Consider the following 12,522-nt stretch of genomic DNA (forward strand, 5'->3'; position numbering starts at 1 on the left):
AAATGGCATTAAATGCCTTTATTTGGATGCCAGTTCTGGGTACTCCTTTTTCACGTGTAAGAAAGTTTGATAAATTATACTGAATCTTCGAAGCTTGACCTGTGAGAAGTCATATAAAAGTTCAACAAGATTATGTTTCTCACCTGAAATGGATCTTTAATCTGCTTGTTATTGGCATCAAGAAGAGGAAAATAATCTCTAAACCTTCTCCAAACCTTACAAATGTTAAATTAATAGAATTTTAATTTTTTCAGAGAGGTCATCAATATCTTACATTTTTTATTTTTGGGTGATTGACAAATGAATATTCAAAAAATGTTCAGAAGTTTTGGAGTTTTAGTAGAATTTGAGACTGAAGACAAGTTTTTCAACAGGATTGTTTGGAATTCTTAACTGCTCTTATCCCAGTTGAAATTTGATTTTTCAATGTGATTTTTTGGGATTAATCTATATATTGTTACTTTGCTTTGATAGTAGCATAACTTTAAAAAATGTTAATTTTCCAAGAGAAGGTGAAGATAAGCTGGTGTTCTTGCAATACTGTAGCTGAGTTAATGATAACACATTGCTCTGGTGGGAATCCACTGAAGGTAGAAATATAGTATTTTACATGAAATAATCCTCTACCTAAAGTGTTTGAGCAAAAAAGCTAAATTGATGTTTTTTTAATTATGTCATTACCGAAGTAAAGTAGCTAAGTGTGTGTCTACATTTATATTCAGCATATTTCAATCCATAATATTGTTAAAGATAATTTTGCATAGTTTATTTCACAATCATTCTTTAATTTCAATTTATTAAAATGTAGGACAAAAATTAAGTGCAGAATTTTACATACATCTGATTATAATTGCATGTCTAATTTTTTAAATCGTGTACTTAGTCTTGGTTAACATTTTTTAGTTACCTTAGATTAAATCCATCCTGCAGAAATCTGCTTAAAAAATTGGCAGTTCTGTACAGTTTATTCAAGTTACGAAGAAGTTTATCTAGATAGTCCCAATGGCAATCGGCGCAGCTACTTACTACACCGGCATTTAAAGAAATAATCTTTCACTCACCATTGATGTATTTCTAAGTCCTTTTCTTTGATTTATTTGGTAAAAAAACGTGATTCAGGTGATTCTATCGTAACTTTGTCCTTTTCCATTGTAGAAACTTTTTCCGCATTCTTAACACGTGTCTACATTCTTCCTGTTAGGATTTTCAGATTTATTTGGCACTTACTTTCGGGACTGAAGGTACAATATCTGGCTCTTTCCAAACTAAAACACATCTTTCTCCTGGTTAAAACTTACTCATATGCTGAACAAACGGGTTGAACCTTTTTCCTAGTTTTTTCATTTTGCTCAAAACAAACTCGTCGATTTTGATCACCTTAATAGATCCATCCAATTTTCATTCTAGTAAAATTAGACAACAAAATAATGTGAAATTCGCCCATTTAACAGCTGTTCAACTACTCACACCCGCAGCCAAACAGCTGATGTTCAATGTGCATTCTATGCAAATTATATGCCAAATAAACAAAAAAGTAGCTCCCCAAAAAATTTTCCCAAATTTACGTTTAAAAATTACTTCAAATGACGAACTGTTCGTCTTGCATTTGTGACATTCAAAAGAAACAGAATCACGATCCTTTCGATAATTTAATTTACAGCAACCATCACATTTTGAACAAACCACATCTGCGGGTTGCATACCAAACTTTAAGGCAAACATACCAATTGATGTATTTTTCTTGTCATAATTAAATTCTGAATATTCTAATAATATAAAATGAAAAAATCCCGTGAAGCATGCTTTTGCCAAAAAAGTTGATGTTTTCCAACCTCCACCACTACAACAATAAACAACAAAATATGAATTATAAACTTTGAAACAAATGATTTACACAACAATATATAACTTTTTGAACCTAAAAATTTAAATTACTCTTAACACAGTTATAAAATGTTAGGAAATTATTCTAGTATTGAAATGACATTAGAAAACTTGTAAACTAAAGACAGCGACACCTAGATTAACTTTCAAAAGACACATGTTGAGATTTCAGAAGTGCTGCCATTGGGACTACCTAGATAAACTTCTACCTTAAGTTACAGATGAGTCTTAACTATGATACTCTATTTCATGACATATTTTATATTTTTGGGCATGGGTGAATAGATATGAAAAGTCAGGAGTTTCATAAACTATACAGTTACCTAAAATGGTCAACTCGCTCTTGGTTATTTCAAGTCAAAGAGAAAGATGTTTCATACATCTTTTGTGGATAGTAAACTATATTAGACAATATGCATTCTTGTCATATATCTTCAAAAAACCTTCAGTGTATATATATATATATTATATATATATATATATATAATTTCAAAAATGGTACTTATCAGTTAAAGTCCCACATGTTGCATTACATGTTGCTTTCCATAGTTACCAAATCATGTTCTGCTATGGTGCTGCCATGTTGCCTAGGCAATAGAAGAAATATAGGTGAATTTCAGGGTAGTCAAAAATAATTGATTTCATTTTATACATATCAAAAATTGAAGATTAATTTGTATAAAATTTCTTTATTATTAAATCAATCAGAATATATTTTTTTTAAAATCAAACATACCATGCAATGTTTAATATATGATAATATGCAAACAGGTCATCAATTTGATTATTTAATCAATTTTTGGAATTTTTCAATGTCTGAAGTTGATAATTTCCGTATTCAGCACAAATTTGGTATATTATCACAAAAGGTTTTATGATAAATTTAAATTTAGAGTAAAAAAAATCAAAATATGGATGAAAATCCAATGAATGAAGCTCAATCAGTTGTTTAGTTTGTTATACAAATTAATAGTTGGAAAATGCATTTTTTCAGTGTGAAATATCATAGAAAACAACTAAATTGGTATTTTGTTGAGATAAAATTTATTTTTCAATAAAAATTATAAGTAATCATTGTTAAATAATGGCAGCCAAGGAAATGGCTTCTAACAAAAGAAAAGTAAGTTATTTCTGTGTATTGTTTGTACTATTCTAGAGAAATGATTTTATACAATAACTACTCATTGAACCTTTAAATGCAATTCCAGGATAAATACTTAACATGATTTTATTAATTTGAATTTTGAATAGCATGGTTTTTGTTTCTGGCACAAAACAATGCTTTTTGATGTAATATTCCAAAAGCACACCATGTGACTTTTGGGGCTTTAATCAATAAGTACTCAAAAAATACTAAGTATTACTTCAAAAAAATCTTAATGGTCTTATTTACCTATAAATTAGGAGCAGGTTGGATTGTGAATCAAAAACTTCTGGTATGTATCTGAAAATCTCTTTTAATGGGTAATAACCCATTAAAAGTGAGATTTTTACTTGAAGAGAGGAAGTGGTCTAAATTTATTTTATTTGATTATTTCTACTATTATAAAGGGTGAACAAATTTATAACATCATTTAATCAGTTCTAAATTACTATGGTAGGAGAGAGTGAACATTGAGTGACAATAAGTTCAACTGATAACCTTATGTAGAATTTTTTTAAATTCAGTGTATTGTATATGCAATGTATTGGAAAGTCATTTGTATAAATGTAAATAATTGTATTTTTATTATTAGTTTTAGTATTAGAATAGAAAATTAAACTTCAGGAAAAAATGTTCTCTAAATGTTTTTCTTCCTTTGTATTTATGAATTTTGTATATTTATACAGTTATAAGTTATTACAATTCTGAGTTTTGCTAAATATCAGTATTTGTTGGGCTGCAATTTTCAAATTACAGACCTATTTAGTTAATCCCAAGAACAGAGTTAGTTGAAAACTGAGATGTGGTATGGAAAGCTTAGGGACCAGAGGCTCTGTATTAGTCTGACTAGAATCACACGGTATATAGACATTGAAGATACCTTACGTACCAATCCAGCAGTTAATTTTTAATAAAACAAACGTTTTTTGCTTGATTAATTTTGTTCCAAAAATAGAATCTGTTCAAAAGCTGATGAGGCTTATTAATCAAGCCAAAAATGCTAGTTTGATTCTAGTCAGACTATTATCAGGGTTTCTGGTCCTTAAGCTTTCCATACCACATCTCAGTTTTCAACTAACTCTGTTCTTAGGATTAACTAAATTGGGACCTATCAGTGTCTATACCAGAGGTCCAATTAACTATATACAAACTTCTTGTGTGAACTGGAAAATGTGATTTAATTTTATTATTGAAAGATGATTAAAAGTTGTAGTCCAATATAAATAATTGGTCATTTAGGATTATAAATATTCAAGACATTTTATTAGTAAGACTTGCTGATGTGATGAAGTATAAAAATATTACCGCAAATTATTATACACATTATAGTTTCAAAGAAGCAAAAATTTGTTAATAATTTGTTTGTAATAAAAAAAAATAATTAGTTATTTAAATGAAGTACTTAATATTACATTGAATAAATTTTAAATTTTATCAAACAGTTAGAAATCAAAATTTTCAGTACTGTAAGGCTGATGTATTAAGAAATTACTTTAAAATAGTATTTTATCATTTTATTCAAAGAAAGTTTAAATTTTGTTAACAGAAAATATATGGTATTTATATTCTTGATGATGATGCAGTAAATATAACAATACATGTCATTCTGTAAATAAATTTTAAAAATATATATATTTTTTTTCAAATAAGCAAATAATAAGCAGTAAATATATATAATAAATTTATTTACTGTGAATTTTTGTCAGTTGGCAACATGTATTAGATAATATTTTATATTTATTCCTAGTCCATCTTTTACATATATTTAAAATAGAGAAATTTTTTTTTTCTGGTATAGAGATATATAGCTATCATATTTTTACGGAATGACTGGCATTTCGGTCTATCTGGGGAATGCTGTCATGCCATTTTAAGTGAGGTTATACAATTTCTAGAGGGCATGTTAAAAAAGTGAACGAGTTTTTATTCTAAAACTATGAAACTGTCAGCATTACATCAAAAATACAAGTTATTCAAAATTTGGTAAGGAAGTAAGTTTTACAGATTTTTTTTATTTTTAAATTTTAGAATTGAACACAGGTTATTAATTGATATGTGGTAGTGTATTTATTTGAATTTTAGATGCCCAACACTTATAATTTTATAAACATGAAGATGTTAACATTGCTATTTGAAGAAAACATGTTATTTTAGGTAATATTTCTTACTATTAATTATGTATGATGTTTATTTTTGCCAAGTCAAGGTGAGTAGAATTTATTCAAAGCAGCATACCCCACTGTCATATTTACCTTTTTATAACTGTTTTAAAAAATTAATCTCTTGAATGAAATCATTTATAGAGTATTCTATAAGAGTTTATAAACAAAAAATATGTTGGTTCTAAGATTATTGCTGAGATATTTACAGTAACTGTGACATTAAAATGGAAATTATTAAATTATAAATATAATAATTATTCAGTAAAATAATATATAACAGGAAAGTATTGTTTCAGACTTACTTTTGCATTCTGATTCACATAAATGCAATCATAATATGATTGTAAATATAGTAATATTAAATTCAAAATATAATTTATTGGCATCTGAAACTTTCCAGTAACATCATATACACACAATAAAACTTTAATTTCTTATTTAATTTTAAACTAGATATAAACAGCAAAATATATATATATATTTTTAATTAATTCATCATAATTTTAAATATTTGATCACTAATTATACTGGTATATAATAATACCTTTCACTGAAAATCCTACAACTTCTGAGATAGAACATATTCATGTATGAAACATAATAAATATTGTTATTCGGACATATAGTCATTTTAATTAAAAGGAAGAATTTATTTTCCAAGTCAGTTTCAATGAAATAAATTTTCATATTCTTTGATACTGTTCTAACAACTTTTTATATATCAAATACTATTTAATTATTTTCCAACAATTACATATACTACTATTTTTAGTACATTCTGATATTGATTACAGTATATTATTAGTAATATATAGTGTATGTGGTTAAACAATTTAAATATTTTACAGGTGTGTTACTTTTGATAGTAATTTAAATGTATAATTTTTGAAGAAAAAAATTATTACCAAAGTTAATAAAGTTGAATTTTTATGGTTTAAATGTTACTATTAAATTTTTAAAAAGTTAAGCAAAAGAATGGCAGAAGTTAAATTCAAAGTTTGTTTTTAGATTTGTAAAGTACTTCAAAATACTTTCAATCAGTAATAAATATTTAAACAATACTTTAATTGAAAGTTTATTATTAAGGATTCATATACATTGTAGCTAAGAATATTTCTTGGTTTCTTTTTGTATTATAATGGAGATCGTTGAAATTTGTAAATAATTTTGTCTGTTGAAAATTAACAACACATCACCAATTGCCTTAGGTAAAAGCTTTATTATATAGTTTAAGATATTACTCTATATTTTAAAAAAGTTTTCCAGACTTAGTTTGTGATATTAACACTATTAAATTGTATATAAGCATGTTATTATTTAAGCAGTTAATAAGAATACTTACTTCTGAAATGATGATGAAGCTTTTATCTAATACCGAGCTGAAAATGTGGGATTGATTGTTACTTCCTGTTTCATTTTTTAAAGAAAATTGTTTTTAGGACACTCACATTTAACATTTTAGGATAAATAAATAAAATTGCAGAGGAAGTTATCTAAATACAAATTTAATCGGATCTGAAAGGTTAGAATAGCCATAGTCCTGATCTTCTAAAAAAATTATTTTCATAGAATATTTGAGGTGAGTTTTTATTAACATTACTTTTTTATTGTAAGCCAATAAAATCATAAGTGAATTAATTGTAGATTTTTATCAACAACTCATCAACTGTTATTATTTTATAGCTTGTTAGTATAGTATTATAGCCAAAGATTTTACTTAACTAAAATTTAATTATTAGCTTAGAAATATTGAATGCAATTTGTTTCATTTTAAATAAAAAAAAAAATTGCAAAAGCTGTTAAATATTGGAAATAATTACATAAAATTAATAAATTATATTTAAAGCTGATATATCAAATTATAAAAGCTTTTCACAAAATCTTAAATTAATTTTTATATATTTTACACATTCCATTGAGGTATTTATTTTAGCCAAACCCTATAGTATATGGAGATAACTTCAGACAAAAGTAACAACAAATATTATACTTCATAGGAACAGTCTTAGGTACTTCATAACAATTTGGTGATTTCCCAGGTAAAATAATAGATAAATTTTTATAAATAATTATTACAGGTGGTCTGATATTCCTCTTGTTCATCATTTTGATTTTTAATGAAATTTTCAAATTAAAAATTTTACTGCATATAATTATGTAACTAGTGTTCTTTACATCATTTAAATTAATAATTTTCTTGTAATTTATTAAAATAAACAATACTTTGATAATTTTTTTAATATTGTATTGAGTTCAATTTTATCACTTTTTCAAGACTATTAAATTAAAAGATGTTTTACTGCAGTAAAATTTTATTGAAAATTAAAATATTGAAAATTAAATCTTTTAGTCATTAATTAAATTTTTGTTATTACAGGATGGATAGGTGTAAATGATGTGTGTTAAGAAAGAAATTAGTGAGTATTGAATTTTGAATTTTTGGTAATTATAATTGCTGCTAATATACATTATATATAATTTAGTATAATATTAATTTATATATGTATATATATTTTAATTAATTTATTTTACCTTACTAATATTTTAGAAATAGTGTCTTATCCATTGTTCACAATGGCTTTATTTCATGGGCAAGTTCTGATTTAATAGTTTTTCAGTGTGGTTTTTCTCACTTCATGCAATGTCTTATGATGGACTGTTTTGTTTGCAATTATAACTCCATCATACTTGTAGTATAATTTTGTGTTTTCTATGACTATCTGAAGAGTATTATATTAATAGTATGGTCTCTGGGTGTAGTAGTAGTTTGTGTGCAAACTTTTGATTATATTTGCTATTTGGTTATATCAATGTATTAGTAATCAATTTCTGTTAAAAGCTTGCGACCTGATGTGATGTGTTATATAGTCACATGCATAATGTGGTATTTCCTACAAGCGTTTTCTGTGCATAGTGTCTTTTAGGATGTATGTTTTGTAGTTTCATGTATTTATGATCTGGTCTTGTGTGGCAATTATAAAACCATTTGTCTCCCCAAAGAGGCACCTTGAGTCAGCCATCAGTTCAATGCAATTTTGTCAATGTGATTCTATCAGAGATCATTGGGATGCCTACCATGGAGCTCCTTCTGAGCCCAATTTCATGATGGTATGTGTGCATTTTGAGTGTTGTTTTAGATTCAGGTCAGTGTGTAAGTTTAATAGTACTGTTTTTGTCTTCAAGAGTTACAGCTTTGTGTAATTGTGATGTTTCTTGTTATCTATAGAAAAATTCACAGCATCTGTATTTATTTGTAGTGCAAATTTAAAATATCTGAGAGGTCTTGTCTCTCTTTATAATGAAGATTAATTGTTTCTATGGATGATGTAGAATTTGTTTGTAATGTTTTGTTAATGTTATTCATGTTTTTGTTTAGATATATTTTAGTTGTGTTTGTGTCCATTATCCAAGTGACTATCAGTATTGGAACATGTGTGTTTTGCATCCAGTTATGTTATTAGTATCTAGTTTAATCTGATGATGTATTTTTTTTAGTCTGTTTTATATGTTCATGTTTTGAGTTTGGCTATTGAAGTCCTAAATGTTTGTAGACTTCACTTTATTCATAGATTCAATGTTGTTTTCTCTTTCCAAGTACAACAGTACAAAATTACCTCTTCGTGATTCCTGTTTCTATGTGAAGTGTTCTGCATTTGTCTAGACCAAACTCCATTTGATGTCAGTGGAGTAAATGTAACATCTAATAGGTGATTTAGGGAGTTTTATACTGTCTTGTGTGCAAAATGAGATAATACATAGTGTATTTGCTGCTGTTTAACCTATTGGGAGTGGACTTAATGAGCACCTGGAAAATTTTTCATTTTGTGTCATGTGAATACTGAGGTGTGATGTTCTCCAATGTTTTCATTGTGTTTTCTAAAAATGCAATAAGTTTAGGATGTATTTTGTATAGGTGTAGTGTTCGCAATAACCATGTGTGTGGGATACTGTCTAATGCCTCCCTGTAAATCAATGTATGTCACTATTAGGTTTCTATGTTGTGGAATGGTTGAATCTACGAGTAACTGTTCTTTTCATTCAATGTAGTTTCTACAAAAGTCTTTCTGTTACTTTGTGAGTGTGTTGTGTTGTGTTTGGTCTGTATTGTGTTAAGGACTCTAGTGTCGTTGTTTTATGTATACGATGCCCTAAGTAAGAAATTTTGGCATGTTTTGTGGATTGTTGATTGTATGTGTAAAATGTTTGGCTAGTTCTTTGTGCAGAGATGTAAATTTTTTACTTTTTCAGCTGTTACATATAACACAGGGAAGTATGGCAATCAGTCAAATAATCACCTCCTAAAATTTTTATATTTTTGGATTTATGATACCTCAAATTGTCGAGAAACGCAAAAAAAAATTTGGGGGTAATTTCTGTATGTATGGAAGTTAGCATGTGTGTGGGGGGGGAGATTTTGTTCACCCTCTCTGAAACTTAAAGACTCTTGCACTTTTTGTCAAAAATTTCTGAAATTTTGCAGGGAAGTTTGCCCGTTAGGGGATTGATGATATTAAATTTTGGTGGTTAAAGGTTGAGGGGTGAGAAGATAAAGGGGGTAATGTGTAGCTCCAGTAGGATTGGACTTAATGACTATTTTACTCATTATTAGCATTTATAATTTTTTTCATAAAACTCATCCATACCCTCAAAATTAAGCTTTTTATATATATTTTATTTTATTTTTTTTAACTATTATAAAATGACAGTTTTTTAAATAAACTTTAATAGATGACTACCCAAAATTTTAAATGTTGCCAGGAAAGTTGAGTAATTTGTTGTTAGTTTATTTGTACTAGAAATTGTGAATGTTGTCTGCACCAGAGATATGTTCTTTGTACTGCATGTTATCTTCACTTGTGACTGGATTGGACCAAAGAGCAGACCTCTTTGGTTTGTGAATTAGTTTTTTGGCATGCCATTGTGTGGTGGGTTTTGATATGTAGTTGCCTGTAGAAAAGTGTCTCATTAATAATTTATAATAAGTGGATAATTTATTTTCTTGTTTTCATAATATACAGTCATTGTATCATTTAGTCTTTGAAATGTGTCTTCTAGTTTTTGTTTGAGTGTGTCGGTTCCTGTACAGAACATGCATATTGGGTTCATGCTGTGTGTGAGTTTTAATTTTCTTAATATCTTTAAGTTTGGTATTATGTTGTTTTAAATGTACTGTCAGCTTGTCTAATTGTTATCTAATGTAATATGTGTTTCTAGTTGTTTTTGTCTGGCTGGCTTATGATTTGTCTGTGTTTTAATTGTAATTTATGTCTGTGGTATGCAGAGCCAGATTAACCCACTTTGGGGCCCTAGACATTCTCTTCTTACCGGGCCCCCTCCCTCTCCCACAAGAAGAAACATAACATATTTTCTTTAGATTTTAGAATTCACAATAACCATATAAAAAGCAATATATTTTTGTTTATTTGTTTGTTATATACAATTGTCCAACAAAAAAGTAAACTAACTTATTTACAAATCTTTTCAAAATAGACAGTTTGACTGGGCCCTTCAAAAATCCAGGCTCTAGACCAGTGTTTCCCAACGTGGAGCCCACGCCCCACAAGGGGGCAATTTGATTGTTAAGGGGGTAGCCGCTGTATGCCATATTTATTGTAAATATTGATATAAGTTAGTTTTAATTTTCTTTGTTTCCCTTTCCTTCTAGAACTTCCCTTTATAACCCTTTTCCCTTGGGGTGGGATTAACAATTCTGGGAACCACTGAGAACAAAGAGATGAACGAGGCCCTGAGGCCGGTGAAAGAGGAGAAAGAACATTCTTTGCCCAGACCTCGAGGTGGGCAGACACGAGTTGTGGTGTTCCAGGTCGCGTTTGGCAACGACTGGAAAGTGCAAGAGACTTTGATGAAAGGATTGGGTTTTATCGTGGTTACAATAAAACAGTGTGACAATTAAGTGCAAGAAAAAACTTTAACAAACACGGCAACGAGAGACCTTCCAAAAGAGTTCAACATATATGTTGGGGGGCATAAGAATTTTAGAAAGACTTAGGTGGGGCATAGCACAAAAAAGGTTGGGAAACACTGCCTTAGACAATTGTCTAAGGCAGTGTTTCCCAACCTTTTTTGTGCTATGCCCCACCTAAGCCTTTCTAAAATTCTTATGCCCCCCAACATATATGTTGAACTCTTTTGGAAGGTCTCTCGTTGCCGTGTTTGTTAAAGTTTTTTCTTGCACTTAATTGTCACACTGTTTTATTGTAACCACGATAAAACCCAATCCTTTCATCAAAGTCTCTTGCACTTTCCAGTCGTTGCCAAACGCGATCTGGAACACCACAACTCGTGTCTGTCCACCTCGAGGTCTGGGCAAAGAATGTTCTTTCTCCTCTTTCACCGGCCTCAGGGCCTCGTTCATCTCTTTGTTCTCAGTGGTTCCCAGAATTGTTAATCCTACCCAAAGGAAAAGGGTTATAAAGGAAAGTTCTAGAAGGAATGGGAAACGAAGAACAAAGAAAACTAAAACTAACTAAAATCAATATTTACAATAAATATGGCGTACAGCGGCTATATGGTTAACTTTAACTCTGGACAAATGCATTTTCGAATTGCCCCCCTTAACAATCGAATTGCCCCTCTGTGGGGCGTGGGCCCCACGTTGGGAAACACTGGTCTAAGCTGATCAGGCCCTGATGGTATGTAGCTACAGTGACTGCACCAGAATACAATAAAGTGTGTCCGAACGTGTTGATTCTGCTTGAACGTAGTTTATTAATATGTTTGAGTGTTTCTTGAAATAAGTTTGCCTGTCAATTAAGTCTGTGTCTGAAGTGTTACTAGTTGTAATTGTTATATTAGTATTTTTGTTGATACATGTTATGCTGTGTTTGTTTTTATGTGACTGCCATTGAAATCTTGTGAATGAGTGTCTAGTCTTCTGTGTGTTATGTCTTTATGTATTTGTTGGCCACTAGGTGTGCAACTCAAACATTGTTTATGGAATCTGATTGTTGTATATAATTGTTCCTTTTTGATCAATAATTCTTTGCTCTATAATATTGAGATTTAGGTATTTTAGTGAAATTTGTGATGCAGTGTCTGTCTCTTGCTGTCATGTCTGTTTCAAGTTTTGTAATAGATATGGGTGGTGAATTCATTAATTTCTTGAGTCCACTTCCTTTGTTGGTGTGGTCAGTGGTTGAACTTTGACTATTGCATGTTGACTGGGATGATATGTGGTTAAAGTTTGATTTTAGCAAAATATAATCTTATTTTATTAAAGAAATATTAAAACTTCATAAATATACATAACATCAGAAAGAACTCAGCAAAATGATAAACATAAACATATACAAAACACCTTTTAGTTGCCCA

At 29.1% G+C, this 12,522-nt stretch overlaps 1 protein-coding gene across 2 annotated transcripts in view; it reads left to right on the top strand.

Annotated features, from left to right (window-relative positions):
• The window catches only part of Hrb87F (Heterogeneous nuclear ribonucleoprotein at 87F), a 78,213-nt gene that overhangs the window by 61,181 nt on the left and 4,510 nt on the right, over window positions 1–12,522 (top strand). For both annotated transcript variants that reach the window (XR_010881381.1, XR_010881380.1), the window contains exon 9: window positions 7,568–7,607. The gene's annotated coding sequence lies outside the window, so the exon portion shown is untranslated. The remainder of the gene's footprint in view (window positions 1–7,567; window positions 7,608–12,522) is intronic.

This window comes from Centruroides vittatus, unplaced genomic scaffold (genome assembly GCF_030686945.1).
Source record: "Centruroides vittatus isolate TY-2023 unplaced genomic scaffold, ASM3068694v2 contig_1154, whole genome shotgun sequence".
Lineage (NCBI taxonomy): Eukaryota > Metazoa > Arthropoda > Arachnida > Scorpiones > Buthidae > Centruroides > Centruroides vittatus.